Source organism: Pelodiscus sinensis, chromosome 23 (genome assembly GCF_049634645.1).
Source record: "Pelodiscus sinensis isolate JC-2024 chromosome 23, ASM4963464v1, whole genome shotgun sequence".
NCBI lineage: Eukaryota > Metazoa > Chordata > Testudines > Trionychidae > Pelodiscus > Pelodiscus sinensis.
In genome coordinates this window covers 20831571-20847785 of record NC_134733.1, presented here as the reverse complement: position 1 = coordinate 20847785, position 16215 = coordinate 20831571, and the positions used below count along the sequence as shown (strand labels likewise).

The following is a 16215-nucleotide window of genomic DNA, read 5'->3' as shown; positions in this document are numbered from 1 at the left end:
TAAACGGTGTCAGGTTCCTTTCTTCTGGGTTATCAATACAGCGGGGCCAATTGACGGAGACAGAACAGGGCAACCTTATTTCGCCCTCTATTTACACGGGGCGACTGCCGTGAACATTGCTGAGTATTTAGTAAGTCACCTTCGTTTACATGCCGATCCCCCCCCCCCCCCCCCGCTTTCGACTCCCATGCTAATGACGGCTGCAGCCGAGTGGGCTGTATAATTATTAGCCATTAATTGAGTTCAGGACCTTTTATAGCTGTGGGAAATGAGGAGTCTGACCACTAATTCCAATAAGGGGCTGCACACAGCCACGAGCTATGAAAAGTCATCCAGGGCTGGCTGGGCTCATGCTGACACAACCCCCCCCCCCCCGGGGGGGCATTACCGGAGGGGGGGAATCAGTAGGCGAAAATGATACAAAAAAAACTTGAAGCGGATAGATTTTTTAAGAACTTTGGGGCGGAGTCCCCCTCCCCGAGGGGCCAGGAAGCCGAGAGAGGCAGCTGACTGGAACAGCTTGTCTGGAGGCTAGAAAAGAAACACAAGAAAGTTAAATAAAATAAAGTGCCCATTAAGTGGAAGGCTATGCAGGCACACAGACTCCCCCCGGGCTGCGCGGGGGGGGGGGGTGTTTTCCAGGTGGTGTGCTGAGGAATGCAGATCAGAGGAGGAGACAGACCAGGTTTCTGGGGACACCCCTCCCCTTCTAGTCATTTGCAGGTACAGACAACCCCAGGGCTGGCTCAGTCATTACGGAGAGTGGAAGGGATAATGCAAAAGCTGTATCTGTGATTAACGCCCCCGTTCCCTTCCAGGAAACCTGGCCCACATTTAAACTCACTTTCAAGTTGCAAATTTGCTCTAGGCTCTGAAAAAAATCTAATATCCCCCCCCCAATAAGACCCACAGAAATCACTCTGATCACGCGCCCAGCGCGCGCGAGAATCAATCCGGAGTAGGTTGCTATTGCCTGCGCTAAGCGAAGAGCAGCTCGCCTTCCTGAGCGGGCTCCCGGACCGGGTTGACATGAGCCTGCAGGGCCTTATTCCGGGAGACCCTGCGAGGGACAGGGGCGGGGTGGGGAGCCAGGAACCGAGGGAAGTTCGTTTCAGCGACACAGTGCCGGCGGGGCGGGCGAAAGCAAGCAGAGCCGGAGCGAATTAGCAAGTAAACCACGTCCCCTCCTATCCCTAGCAAATACCCCTCCCAACCTGCAGGACCCCCTAGGAAAGCCAGCTGGCGGGGTGATTCCAGCCCTGGAGGATGCTCAGAGGGGCGGGGGCGGGGGATTCCTACTTAAATAATGAACGGACAATGAATATGAAAAGGTGCCGGAGATGCTGCGGTTCTTGCCCTGCCTTTCCCCGGCGCTGGGATGAGGAAGGCAGGAGCGGCCGGTCTCACCCAGGAAAGATAAGGCCGGCACATGGAACTGCTTGTGTCATTCGATTCCCTACAGACTGCGGGGTTGCGCGTTTACACTTGGCTGGGTACGTCTCCAACGTTCCAGCCCGGCCGCCCTTTATCCCTGATCCGGATTGAATCGGGGAAGCGTGCTACAGGGGGTGTAGACAAGCTCTGTCTTGCTCCAACCCTGCACACTGGCGTGGTTAACTGGGGCGGGGGGGGGGGGGGGGGGGAGACAGACAACAGACCCGCAGCACGAATCCATCGGGGAGCGACTCCTGTGGATTCATTTGCTTACATCTCCTTAACTTCACCTTCCAATTAAAGTTGACCAAAATTGCCCAGAGCCTTATTTGCATGCAAGGGACTCTGTTCAAAGATGCTAACGCATTGTCTCCTCTCAGAACTTAACATTTCCCTCTTCAGTTCCCACTTGAATAAAGTTTCAGAACAGTATTCACAGACTGTCCAACCGAACAAAACCTTCCCCTCCGCAAGGAAGAGAAATCCGGTGTATTCAATAAAAAGGGGGCATATTCTCCGAAGTCTGCAGATTTTTTAAAAGGCTGCATTGTTCTGGCCTTTTCCTGAAAACTGATTTTTGAAGCACAAGCTCACACGCCTGAAGAAAAAAAAAGAGTGAAAAAGGATTAAAATGAAAATGGTTGTGTGTGTGTGTGTGTGTGTGTGTGTGTGTACACAGTTTAGAGTTTTAGAACTGGGAAGTTCTTGCAGAGAAGTAAATACAGACTTTCCGGGAACATAATTATAAACTTTTTTGCCCCTCTCCCCCCGGCAAAAAAGACACTTTCCCAAACGCTCCTTTCTTTGATTTTCATGATTTCAACTCCAGGGGCTAGCTGAGGACTGGCGCAGGAGCACCTGAAAAACGTCTGGGTGCCAAATAGGTCCCGAGCCCTCGCAGGCAAAGGGCAATTGCACGTTCATTATTTACGAGCCCAGGGAGATTCTAAACGTCTCCCTGTTCAAACAAACAAACAAAACAATCCTGTGCACTCCACGTTTGCTGACAAGGCAAAAGGGCCTCTCTTTTTTTTCGTTCCTAAAAGGAAGATCCAAGCCAGGCGAGCTGGGAAAGTTGAACTCCTTTTTGGCTGCCTCTGGGGAAGGCGCTAAGTACGAAAAGCCCATTTCTGATTAACTCCTTTTCTTCGAAAGGTGCATAATGGGAGCAAACAGGGAGCTGATGGGGCAGGAACATATTTTATTCATTTAGGGGCACAAAGCAGCTTTTTCTCTCTCTATCACTCCCTTTCAAATCCAAGGCAGCTAAGGGCATAATTCAGCGGAGTAGGGGGGGGGGAGAGGGGAAAACTTATGGAGTGCGAGGTGATGGAGCAGTGATCTTTCATTCACCGGTGGGGGGGGGGGTGCGTAATATACACGGGGGGGGGGCGGAGAGAAACGCGGAGCGCAGGCTCACACCTAGCAGGGAGCAGGGAGTGGCTTTGGCTTGGAAACACTTCCCACTGGCCCTCATGGAAACACCCCCCCTTCTTCCCCCGCAAAATGTCACAATAAGGACGAAGCCTGCACACGACCAGCTCTAGATCCGACCCGGCGCGGTGCATCGATGTGCCGCGGGGCGCGGAATTCTCCGCACCCTTTTATGGGCCACCGGCGCATAAACCCCCCAGGAAAGGTCTTTTCGGCTTCCAACCCACGCGCGTTTTTCTTAAAGGGCCGAGGTGTTTCCGGGAGCTCCGGGGGCGGAGGGAAGGGACACCGGGGTGACCGAGCCGCTTTAGAAAGAAGACCGTTGTCGACCCTTTAAAAACAGTCCGGTGACACCTTGATGACCCACCCAGTTCTGAGGCTAGGAGCGTTCGTGGGTAAAACCCAGCTCATCAGACCCTGCGCAGATCAGGACACTGGTGATGCTGGTTCCCTGCCCCGCAGGGCTGCAGTCTGACCTCCTATTGGGCAGAAAGGGGGGAGCCTCCTCTTCGGCCAGTTCCCCCCCCCAAAAAAAAAATCGGTTCAGGTCTCGGTCGTTTGCCACCCTCGGGGACAGGACCCCAGTAATCACAGAGTGCACAGGGTGGGTCTGTATTTCAGGTGCGGCGGCACCTCCTTCCCCACCCAGCCACCCCTGCAAAGGGAGAAGTGGCACGAAACCGGGCGCACTTCGCTTCGGCGCCTCTTGGCTGCGTTGACACGGAAGAGGGCAGCAGAATTCTGCCGGAGCGCGCAGCGGCCCCGAACCCAGCTCCTAAGCGGGGCTGGGCCCGAAGCACGAACGCGCCCCCCCCCCCAACCCTTTTTCCTCGGGACAGGGACCAAGTTCAGGCTTCACACGGGAGCCAGGTGCGTTTAGACGTCCAGGGAGCCAATTCGATGGGAGGCGCGCGCCGGTCCGGCTCTTTTCGCCGTGTAGACGCGGCATGGCACCGTATTCACCAGCGGGCCGCGTCCGGCGTTCTGCCCGCAAACCCCCACCCAAGGGGTGTGGGGATGGGGGCTTGCTCCCCCCCCCTCCTCCGTCACCACCGCTTTCCCCATAGTCACAAAGTTACTAACAGGCTTAACACAGCCACAGCTGCGCTAGGCATCGCTTCCCCGGCTGCCCGGGTCCCTGTGGAAACGGAGTTAGAGGTAGATCGCGCCGAAGGGTCAATTGCTCCTGCTCCCAGCCCCCCTCTGCGCCCCCCCCCCCGGGTCCCACCAGGCCCGGAGCCTGGCAAATCGCGAATCCAATAGGAAGGAAACCAGGAGCCCCCGCTCCGCCAAGCCAGCTACAAACCGGCAGTCACCAGGAAAGCCCCGGAGCAAAACCGCTCCGGCCGTGACCTTCAGGAAGGCGCAATCAATCATGCCGCGCGGGGCGCACCTCGGGGAGACCTGCCCGGCTCGCCCAGCCCAGGCCGGGATGGGAAACCTGTTAACCCTTTCGGCTCCACAGCCACGTGCAGGAAGCTCCCCCATCCCTCCACCCCCTTCAGCTGCGCAGCAGACGAGAAAGAGCTGGGGGCAGGTCAGTGCCCGGAGGCAGGTAAGACATTAGGCTGGAGCAGGGAGCTGGGTATAAGGCAGGCACCAGGTGCCCAGGGAGCTGAATATAAGGCAGGCACCAGGTGCCCAGGTGGCTGGGTATAAGCAGACGCCATGTGATCCGGTAGCTGGGTACAAGATGGACACCAGGTGCCCAGGGAGCTGGGTATAAGGCAGGCACCAGGTGCCCAGGTGGCTGGGTATAAGCAGACGCCATGTGATCCGGTAGCTGGGTACAAGATGGACACCAGGTGCCCAGGGAGCTGGGTATAAGGCAGGCACCAGGTGCCCAGGGAGCAGGGTATAAGGCAGGCACGAGGTGCCCAGGGAGCGGGGTATAAGGCAGGCACCAGGTGCCCAGGGAGCAGGGTATAAGGCAGGCACCAGGTGCCCAGGGAGCGGGGTATAAGGCAGGCACCAGGTGCCCAGGGAGCTGGGTATAAGGCAGGCACCAGGTGCCCAGGGAGCTGGGTTTAAGGCAGGCACCAGGTGCCCAGGTGGCTGGGTATAAGCAGATGCCATGTGATCAGGTAGCTGGGTACAAGACAGACACCAGGTGCCGAGGGAGCTGGTATAAACCAGAAGCCCTGCTCAGCCAAGCAGAACACAGACATGCTGGTACCTGAGCCAGCTGCTGAAGGTGTGTGTGGGGGACACCCCTGAAATAGAAAGGGCTTTCCGGGGAAATGGAGCCTGATTCAGCACCTCTAGGAATGTGTTGTAGTTGTGCCCCGGATTACACTGCCCCTGTGCCCCCTCTGCCTCCTTCACTGTCGCTGAGCAGACAGATGGTGGCAGGGATGGACTAGACATGCTGAGGCCCTAAGATGGGGGTGGAGGGGAAGGAACGTTTTTCGGGGTTGGGGGCTGGTGACCCACAAAAAATCAGTCAGGGGCATACAAGTGAGAAGGGGAAAAGTAACAACCCTCCCCAACCCCGCGAAACAAAAAAAAAGCAAAAACAAAAACAAACCCTCTCTGATGTGGCCTTTGACTGAGAAGGAGAAAGACCCTCCCCACGATCCCCTCACACCTCAGAGCCTGGGGGGAAGGCCAGGCTAGTAGATTTTGTGTGCTCCAGTCCCACAGGGGGATGGAGGGGCGAAAGTGCCAGTGCAGGCTCCCCAGTGCTGGGGAGGAGGGAGCCCTGAACCTTGGAGACTGGATCTGGGCAAGCCAGGATCTGGATCTGGCCCCCAGGCCATGGGTTCCCCACCCCTGCCCTAAGCTATATCCAATTTAAGAGGCCCCTTAGCACAAGCACACGTGTATTATGCTAATAAAAAGGACAATGAAAATAGAACGAAAGGTTTATATTTGCATCTATGCCAATACATAGGCAAGGATGTAACTAAAAACTAGTAATTTTTTAGTATTTAGAGGCCCCTCATAATCGAAGGCCATAAGCTGTAGTTTTCTTAGCTGGTGCAGAAACCCAGCGTGGGCGGCCAGGACCAGCTTTCCAAGGAAGTGGAAGCTACAAGGTCTCTACAAAGTCCCTACTCCTACCAAGGCTGGAGGCAGATGGTGGAAGCTGCAGGTTTTTCTCCTGGGTCACATCTTGCTGAGCTGAAGACATGAGTCCAGGTGAACATTTCTCATAGAAGAACAGCCCGACTGCCCAGTTGGGCCAGGGCCCATTATGGTAAGTCCACCCCTGCGCTGAAACTCACGGTGTGTCTACAGCTGAACTGCTAGGTGTCCGGAGGAGTTGGCCATCTGGGTACAAGTAGTCCACCTCCCACAGGCGGTCGCTAGGGCAGCAGAATTCTTCCCTCTGCTTGGCACACTCTGTGCCGGGGTTCAGGCTGGCAGGACTCTCTCTCTTTCCAGGGGTGGCTTTCCACACCATGAGCAGGGCCATCGCCAGGGGTGAGCAGGGCCAGGACAACCCCCTGCCTCCAACCCAGACCCCATCCTGCTCCTCCCCACTATATCCCCCAATCAGCTCTTCCCACCCCGGCTGCTCCTCCACCCCCTCCACTCCTGCTCCATCCCCCGACTCGCCCCTTCCTGCTCTTGCTCCTGCTCTGCCCCACCCCTATGCGACCCCTTTCCCACAAGCCCCTGCCCCTGAGTGACACAGCCCTGGGGGATTTATGGGGGTTTGGGGCTGGTCGTAGGGGCTGGGCCCACCCCCACACTCCCTGGTGATGATGAGAAGCAGAGAGACCCAGACCCAGCCTAGTCTGCTTTACCAGTTCTCAGCTGCTTCATTCCATTTCCTGCCGCTGGTGAGTGCAGGGGGCGGTCCCATCTCCTCCCCCAAGGCCCCTCTCAGAGCCATGCCAGACGCCAGCGGAGCAAAACGGGCTCAGACCAGGTCACTCCACTTCCCGTTGCTGCTGGTGAGTGCAGGGACAGGCCCGACCTCTGCTGCCAGCACCAGCCCCCCCACTAATCTCCTCTGGCCCTATGCTTCTGCACCCCTCTGCAGTGCGGGGTCTCCCTCTGCATGGGCGGTAGCCCCGAACCATGCTATGGATGGGACAGGTCTGAGTACAGACTTCAAGAAAGGCCAAGAGCCACTGAATTAGCGGCCTTAGCCAGATTTTCCCTTCTCCTGAAAGCACATCGACCATTGACAGACCAGATCCCCAGACTTTTCTTTGACTAAGGGTTTGCTTCCTGAATTATCTACCCTGAGAGCTAATGGCAGCTCCCCAGGGCACTATAGCATGCCACAGCTTAGTTAGCAGAGCGGGCAGGGGAGGAGGAAAGGGGCTCACTCAGAGAGACACTGACTCTGAGGCAGTTAAAATGAAACTCTCCTTAGAACAGTTACAAAAATTAATTGAAAAAAAACTTGCAGCACATCTCGTGTGTGTGGGAAATTTGGTGGGAACATTTAATAGAATCATAGAACACTAGAACTGGGCGGGACCTCAAGAGGTCAGCAAGTCCAGTCCCCTGCCCTCAAGGCAGGACCAAGCACCGTCTAGATCATCCCTGACAGGTGTCTGTCCAACCTGCTCTTAAAAATCTCCAGTGATGGAGATTCCACAACCTCCCTAGGCAATTGATTCCAGTGTTTAACCACCCTGACAGTCAGGAAGGTTTTCCTAATGTCCAACCTAAACCTCCCTTGCTGCAGTTTAAGCCCATTGCTTCCTGACCTGTCATCAGAGGCCAAGGAGAACAATTTTTGTCCTTCTTCCTTGTAACACCCTTTTAGATAGTTGAAAACTGCTATCATGTCCCCTCTCAGTCTTCTCTTTTCCAAATTAATCAAGCCCAATTCTTTCAGTCTTCCCTCCTAGCTCATGTTCTTTAGACCTTTCATTATTTTTGTTGCTCTTTTCTGGACCTTCTCCAATTTTTCCACACGTTGTGTAGAAAACATTTCCCCCCCCCCTCCTCCCACACCCAATTCTCAATGTATTACCTTTTGCCAACCTGCTCTTTTCATAAATAATGTCTCTGCTCTTCCTTACCCAGGATCTGTTCCATTTAGGAGTTATTTGCCAATCTTGCACAAATTTCTGCCTGGCTTTACCTGCCCTCTGCATTGAAGTTAAGGGAAGAGACCAGGTTCCTTGGGGCAGCCACTGTGGGTATGTCTGCACTGTAATAGAGCACCCGCCACTAGCCCGGGGCAGGTGATTCAGGGTTAGATACACGGGCTTGGGCTAGTACCTGGGTTTGGGACCCTCCTGCCTCATGAGATCTGACACCAGGCTATAGCCCAAACCTGAAAACCTACAGTGCCATTTTTATAGCCTCACTGATTGAGCCTCACCAGCCTGAGGGTACATCTAGACTATAAAGCTTTTCTGGGACACCAGAGGTCTCCCAGAAAAGCTGTGCCACATCCAAGGAATGCATCTGATTTTCCGAAAAAAATTCAGAAAAGCAGAGGCATATTTTTGGCATCCCTGTAAACCTCATTTTACCAGGAAGAAGGGATGTCCTGAAAAAGGGTTTTTTCCCCCTGACATTTGGCCCTGTGTAGATGGGCCAAATGTCAGAAAAGCCTCTTTTGGAAGAAAAGCGGAAAAAGGTACAAAAAGGTATCTTTTTCCAACTTTTCTTAGTAGTGTAGACACAGCCTAAGTCAATCGACAGAGATCAGACACCAGTTCTTTATTGCAGCGTAGACAAAACCTGCAGAAGGATTAGATTTTTTGTCATAAAATGTCTATTTCCCTATATACACACAAACCTGCAAAAATACTTCCATTGCTCTTAATCCAGGACAATGAATGCTGCCTGAGAACTACCTTGGGTGATATTTGCTGGGTATATTTGGACACGTGTTGCTCATGATTCATGTTTTAATATTATAAAGATGTAAAGTTTTGAATCTCAGGGTATGTCTACACTGCTACCCTAGTTTAAACTAGGGTGGCTAACGTAGGCATTCGAACTTGCAAATGAAGCCCGGGATTTAAATATCCTGGGTTTCATTTGCATGTTCCCGGGCATTTTTAAATGCCCTGTAGTTTGAACTCCCTGCCCGCGGCTACACGCGGCACGGGCTAGGCAGTTTGAATTAAAGTTCCTAATTCGAACTACCATTAAACCTCCTTGAAGGAGGAATAACGGTAGTTCAAATTAGGAGCTTTAGTTTGAACTGCCTAGTCCGTGCCATGTGTAGCTGAGGGTAGGTAGTTCGAACTATGGGGCATTTAAAAATGGTGGCACCCGAGAACATGCAAATGAAGCCCAGGATATTTAAATCCCGGGCTTCATTTGCAAGTTTGAAAGCCTATATTAGCCACCCTAGTTTGAACTAGGGTGGCAGTGTAGACATACCGTCAGTGTCTACTGTCATTGATGAATACCCCCATGACATAATCTTAGAACTGTGAAAACATAAATAGATTTTTTTAAAGTATAATCTCCCATAATTTTGCATCTCTGTGAAAATTAAAATTGATAAAAATGCTTAAATATAAACAATGATCTATCCATCAAAATTATGAAACATGTATTGAATTCTGCCCAGCCTGTCTGTACACATAAATACACTTTTTTCCTTCAGATCCTGCATATGAAACAAACGATTTTACAACCAATATGTCACCGAAAGTAAAAATGAACCCAATATCTAACTTAAAACAAAATATCACTGAACAATGGAGTTTATTAGACTTTTTAAAAAAACAATAAATTTGCTAGATTACTATACTTAAGCATGAAAGAAACCCTCATATTGCTATCTAGTTAGGGGATAATACATTAACTTTATCCTCATGCTATTGATTGGAAGCCTCTCCAATCAACTTTCCCTGAACAAGTTTACTGTGCATTTCTGGCAGCTTTTGCTGAATTCAATAAGGAAATAACTACCCTTCAGCCTACCTCAAAGTGATACATAATGACCGTAGGAAAAAACAGATTCCGTGTGCAGCTGCCGAGGTTCTACTGAGCACTTTTCTCCATATATATATACATAAAAAATAAATAACAGATTTTGTTGACCTACGGCTAAAACCCATTTTCTTGAATACCCAATAGGCAGTGGGCAGCATGAATGGCCCTCCATCTCAGTGGGCCACAACAAAGCAAGATTTCCTCTAATCTTTTCCATCCATGTGCAGATTTTTCCCAACCATGTGTGGAATAAATTTGTGCACTCAGGCATGTGTAAATGTGTACCACCAGTAGAAACAAAACACCCAACTGTGGGTGCTCTGCTCATCAGCTGGACAGCATTTGAATCTCTCCTGAACAGCTGCACACGTTCACAGCTTACAGGGAACACTGGCAGCAAGATTGTCGTAACCAAGATGGTCGCCTGGGATAGGCTAGTTTTGCTCACTGCACTTGGGTACCTAGAATTTGTGGGCTGTGCCGATTGAACCGTAAACAAAATACCTTGTGGGCTGCACATAGAACCCCAATGGGCCGCATGTGGCCCCCGAGCTGCAGGTTGCCTGCAATTGTCCTAGATGCACACGGAAAACAGTGCCAGACCCCTATTTTATAAAGGGCTGTACATTTAGGTCAGATCCAGCATGTATCACTGAAACCACTGTGAAGCAATGGCTTATAGAGCAACACAGAGGTGGGTGCGCAAGCAGGCCTTTCAGAAATCCATTATCTTCAAGGGGTTTATTTTTGCACTTACAGAATCAGCATTTTTGTGCCTCTCTCTCCTCCCCCTTCCCAAATGTTTAAGCAACAAAATTGTAAAGGAGGAACATTTGCCGAGGACTGGCTGAGAGGAGCTGGTCTAAGTGGCTATTCAGGGCTCCCAGGTGGCATTATTCCCCAGGAAATGCTCGGAGGTTCTGGCATCATTTCTAGGTGTTGCACATGGCAAGAAGCCCATAAGTACACATTTTATTTGTTTGGTTTATTGAAAGCATGTGATGCACTTTCTAGTCAGCGTGCCTATTTCTAGACAATTGATGCCCGGTACATTAGCCCATTGTTAGAGATATTTGCTGTAGTTCCTGCTCTTGGGTCTTAGAACGCCCCCTGTTCTATCAGAACACTTTCCCCAAGAAGCCAACAGCAAAATCTGCCCCGTTCAGCCCTGCTGGCAGAAACCAGCTTTAAACTATGGTTGGGATCTGGTTTTGAAACAAGCGTATGCATCCTGATGGTGATGGTTGGCTTGACCGTGAGATCGCAGGAAAGCTAAATCAAAGAAAGAGACGATGCACTGAGCTCTCAAAATCTGGAGGTCCATGATCATTCTTATTGCACCTACCAATGAGAGCCACAATCTCAGGCCAGGTCTCCTCTCATAGGGAAGGTCAAAACAAGAGACGCAACTTCAGCTGCGATAATTACATGGCTGGCATTGACTTACCTTGTTTTGCGTTTCCTACCAACCCCACAGTGGGGAGCACTGTGGGGAGCAAACACTCCCATTGGCTTCCCTTACTCCTTGCACAAGCAGGAGTATCAGCTGCAGATGGGGGAGAGGGGCACCCTCTGAGTTTGATTTAGCAAGTCTGAACTAGACTCACTAAATCAAACTCTGGAAGATTGATCATGGCAACCTCAATCTTCCACTTAGTGAAGACATGGCCTCAGTCCTGCTTCTGTGACAGCTTCCTTTTTGCAGTGGATGGATGCTCTCATGTGAGGTTATTGTCAACACATGAGGGAACTTCCTCAGGTAGCAAGACTCAACCTCATGCAAATCTTAGAAAATCAGTACATGGCACTAGAGTTTATTCGATGGGGAACCAGTGCAGGGAGTGGCCAGTTTAAATCTATGCAGTGAGCAGTGAGTACACCCAATTTTTGCAAGTCCTTCTTCTAAAACATTTTAATTTATTTGTTTTCTAAGTTAAGGTCATTTACCATATTTGGCTGAAATGTTCATATTGGGATCTACCAATAAAAAGACGGTATAAGAGCTAGGTATTATCATTACCTTACTACATTATCATATTTTACTACAATATCATATTTTACTACATTATCATCAATGTAATAAAAACAATACATAGGACACATACACAACTTCCTGTTTTCAAAGCAAATGGCTTACCTAGATGGTTGACATTCACAAGTATTTGGCCCCTTTTAAAGACTAGCAAACAGCAGCAGACCAGTTAAGTGACTCACCAAAGGACAAAGGCAGGGTGGGATCAGACCCAGGGTTCCTATTGCTTGGACCATGCCAACTGTATATTAAAAGGCGTATCTTAGAAATATATTGTCACATGTAAAAGGTCCCTTCAAATTGCTTGCACATAGTGTTCAATATGCCTTTGGCTATCAGCTTCAAAAGTAAAGCTTACACAAAACATTCCAAGATTCAGCTGCAGCTTTTAAGAGAATGGTACTAATACAGGTTGAACCTCTTTCGTTCAGCACCCTTGGGACCTGACCGGTTCCATACTAGAGAATTTGCCAGACCACACGAGCTCAATATTGTCTAGCAGCATTACCAACACTTCCACTGCTTACTGGCTTACTTAGGGCATGTCTACACAGCACCCGAAACTCAAATAAGATACACAATTTGTGCTATGCAAATTGCATAGCTTAGGGTACGTCTAGACTACAAGCTTCTTTCGAAAGCGATCTGCTTTTTTGAAAGAGAGCATCCAGACTGCACGGACGCTTTCTCGAAAGAAAGCCCTGATTGCTATTCACAGAATGGCCACCAGGGCACCTGTGCTTTTTTCGTCCCTGTTCTGCGTCCCTGTTCTGCGTCCATGCACACCTTTTTTGAAAGAGCTCTTTCGAAAAAGGCGTTCTTCCTCGTAATTTGAGGTTTACCAACGCCGAAAAAACACCTGCCTTCTTTTGATTTAATTTCCAAAGAATGCGATTGCAGTGTGGATGCAGGTGAAATGATTTTGAAAAAAGGGCAGGGTTTTTTTTTTTTTTGAAAAAAACAATGTAGTCTAGACATACCCCTATTCTGAGTCTATTTTGAAATAGGCTATTTTGAAATTTGGCACTGTCTACACAGCACCAAACTTAGAAATAAAGTGCTATTTCGAGCCATCCCTTACTCCTTGTACAATGAGGCTTACATGGATGGCAAAATAGCATGTCTGCTATATTTCGGAATAGCGGATGCATTCAAAAAAAGCAGAGTAGCTATTTTGAGATTCCTCTGATATCCTGAAATAACTTTGCTGTGTAGACATACTATTAGGGATTATTTAGAGTTAAATAACAGCACAGAACACTAGAGGCCAAGATTGGTGGTTGCAGACAAGCTTCATAGGACTGCAGGAAACTCGGCCACACCCATGGTAAGTGGACATCTGGCTAACCAAAATCATGCCAGACCATGGATGTTGCCAGACCAGAGAGTGCCAGATTAGAGAGATGCCACCTGTAGTAGTGATTCCTGATACATATTCCTGATCCTTTTCTCACCTTAACTCTAGGTTCACTACCCCTGAATGGAAACTCCCTCCGTTGCTCATCTGCTACAGCATTCCAGTTCTGCTCATGGATTCTGAAATGAGATGGGACAATAGTTTACTTCCTCAAAAGTGCACAATTAAATGGAGCAAACTGAGAACTCTCTTTACAAATAAACAAATGAGATCGCCTATCGAGTGATCTTCAATGGCTTTAGTAAGAGGGGCTGTTTTCTCACTGTGGGAAATACACTGCTATGAATAAGAGGCTTGCTCCATTTCAGTCGTTTAGGTGCATTACAGCAAGTGGGATAGCTTTCTGTCATTAGGAGGAATGTATTTTCTATAACATGATTACTAGCTGCTTTTTAACTCTGCTCTTAAGCAAGCTAGAATGTGGACCAATTAAAGATTACAAAAGGGCTTGACATTTTCAAGGGAATCAGAACCTTAATCAACTTTTTGTCCTAATGAGCCATTTTGGGCAGAATGAGCCATTCTGGCTGTGAAGTCTGCTACTCTGGAAGCATATTGACCACCAAATGCTATTTGGCAGGGCACAATTAAGGTGTAAAAAATGACTGCAAAATAATAAAATGAAATCAGGTCCCGATGGGGGAAAAATGACCAGTATCGGCTGTTATTTCTTTAAAAAATAATTTAGAATGTCTGCTCCATTTGTGACACTTCATATAATAGCCACCTTCGCCCGAGTCCTGGCAGAAAAGCTGCTGTGCATTTCTGTGTTATAATCATCCGGGCTTCACCTTGGTCTTTAATTTTACAGCTGGACCAGTTTATCACGGCCTAGCTTTCACGAAAAAGGGAAAACTATCGCTTTAAAGCAAAAACCATTCAAGACGCTGCATCTTAACGTAAATAAATCAAACCAAAACCAAGATTTGTGCTCCCACGAAAGCCGTGCTTGTTCTCAAAGCAAACCAACACCCCTCTCTACTTACGCCTATACAAACTAACCCAGCAATTGCTTATTTTCTCATCAGGGCTGGTCATTCCACATTCATATTTCTCACCCTCTGGATACTTCACCAATGCATTTGCCAGGAACACGCATCCCCTACAATAAAGTCCCAACCCCTTGCATGTTGATGATGATCACAAACGATCAGTGCAAGGGCTTGATACTGCAAACACACGTGGGCGACTCCACACATGCAAGCTGTCTCGCTGAGCTCCCTGACATTGCTCATGTAAGCATTGTGTGGGTGTGGTGCACTGTCCCTGCTAGTGGCACCAAGACCACTTACAGAAAAAGAATAATGAGTCTGCTTTGTAGGCAGGTGGCTCTTAGCTCATCGGGGAGAGATTGCTGCCCTGAGCTTCAGAAATCCCCGGTTCAATTCCTCCCAGAAACGACCGGGGTCTGTTGATGTTACATTTGCTCCTTAAAAAGGCCCTTTTCTGTGAGCTGAATCAAGCGTATCCCACAGCTGTCATTTTAGCCCAGTGGCTTTCAGACTAGGGGTTGTGACCCAGTACTGGGGAGTGGGATGTCAGGTGCTGGGTCTCGTTGCTTCGGGGGGATCAAGTGACCAGTCGGGGGGCTAAAGCAGCAACCTGCCTGGCCTGGCACCGCAGACAGTGCTGGGCTCCTAGGTGTGTGTGTAGGGGAGAGCGCACAGGGCTTCCCACACTGCCCCTGCCCCAAGCACTAGCTCTGCCCTCCCATTGGCTGGGAACCTGCTGCTGGCTGCTTCTGGGGCGCAGCATGGTCTGCGGTGCCAGGAGAGGCAGGAAGCTGCCTTAGCCTCCTCTCCCCCTCCACTGCACAGCTGCCCGGGAGACACTCAAAGTAAGCCCCTCTTGACCACCACATGTCAGAGCCCCCTCCTACATCCTCTCAGCCCCACCCTGGAGCTCACACTATGTTGGGTCATGGGCATCAACAATTTTCTTCAACTGGGTCATGAGAAAAAAAATGTCTCCGATTTCCCCTGTTTTAGCTGACACATCCAGGATTGAACCAGGACCTCCAGAGCAAGCATGCACCATTACAGTCTGAGCAGGAGAGCAAAAGCAGTGTAGGAGAAAGCTCCGTAACAGCTCATATCTCCTGCGAACTCGCACAGAGAGGGATCCATAACACACGTTCCCCAGTGGGTTATACCCACACAGTGCTACCTCGTGAGACTGCTTATTGAGTCAGTATTTTAGAACTCACCCTTAAACAGCGAGTGAAAAAAACAGCTCACGGACATTTGAAATAATGCTGTTGCTGAGGGTTGGGGGGAAAATGTTAAACATTTTTTATGAGGGGAACAAAATTACAAAGCTCACTGTAAATCTTGAAATCTCCCGTGCCCTGATCCTATAAATAAAAGTTATTGGGATTTTCTTTTGTGCTAAATTTAAAGGGAAGTCTCTTTTCCACGGAGAGTTTTCTTTAAAACAAGCAAGGGCCAGAAGGAATTTAATGATGGCATTTCCAACAAGCAGCATGAATGAATTAAAGAAGAAATGCAACGAGAAAGCAGCTGTATTATTTTTAATAGGAGCAGATGCATTTGTAGTCAGCTGTATGTTATTCCCAAAGAAGAACAAAATTCCCTAGCCATACCCAGCCACATTTTGGTGATGGTTTCCTTTACCCTTTATACTTGAAGATCATTGGTTCTGGTAGGTAGTAGAATGTGTCCTCAAGTCCACTGAAACACTGGAAAGGAACAAACAGAAATTCTAAAGATGACTCTCCTTCCCTAGTTTATCCACTATTCATCTCTCTCCATGACGTGTTTTCCTTATGCCACACGAGGGAAACACTTGTCAACTGTCTGATTAAGTCACATTGAACCAAACATCAGGCTATCTCAGACTGAGCTCAGCGATTTGGGTTAATTCAATGATGCTACTTTGCAAAGCAGAAAACTCTAATGTGACTACTATATCCAGCAACCAGCCAGGGGGGTTTCCTTACTCCACTTTCAAAATATACTTAGCAATCCTGACAAGCCCTGGAAATGGCCAAGCCTCAAAATAGTCAGTC

At 49.3% G+C, this 16215-nt stretch overlaps 1 long non-coding RNA gene across 1 annotated transcript; it reads left to right on the top strand.

The window, feature by feature from the left end:
• Nucleotides 1-2948: 2948 nt before the first annotated feature.
• Nucleotides 2949-13828, top strand: LOC142819442 (uncharacterized). Its single transcript, XR_012897347.1, has 4 exons — nt 2949-4423; nt 5845-6067; nt 7861-7976; nt 13236-13828. It is a non-coding gene; the product is annotated as an uncharacterized LOC142819442 (long non-coding RNA).
• The last annotated feature ends 2387 nt before the right edge of the window (nt 13829-16215 follow it).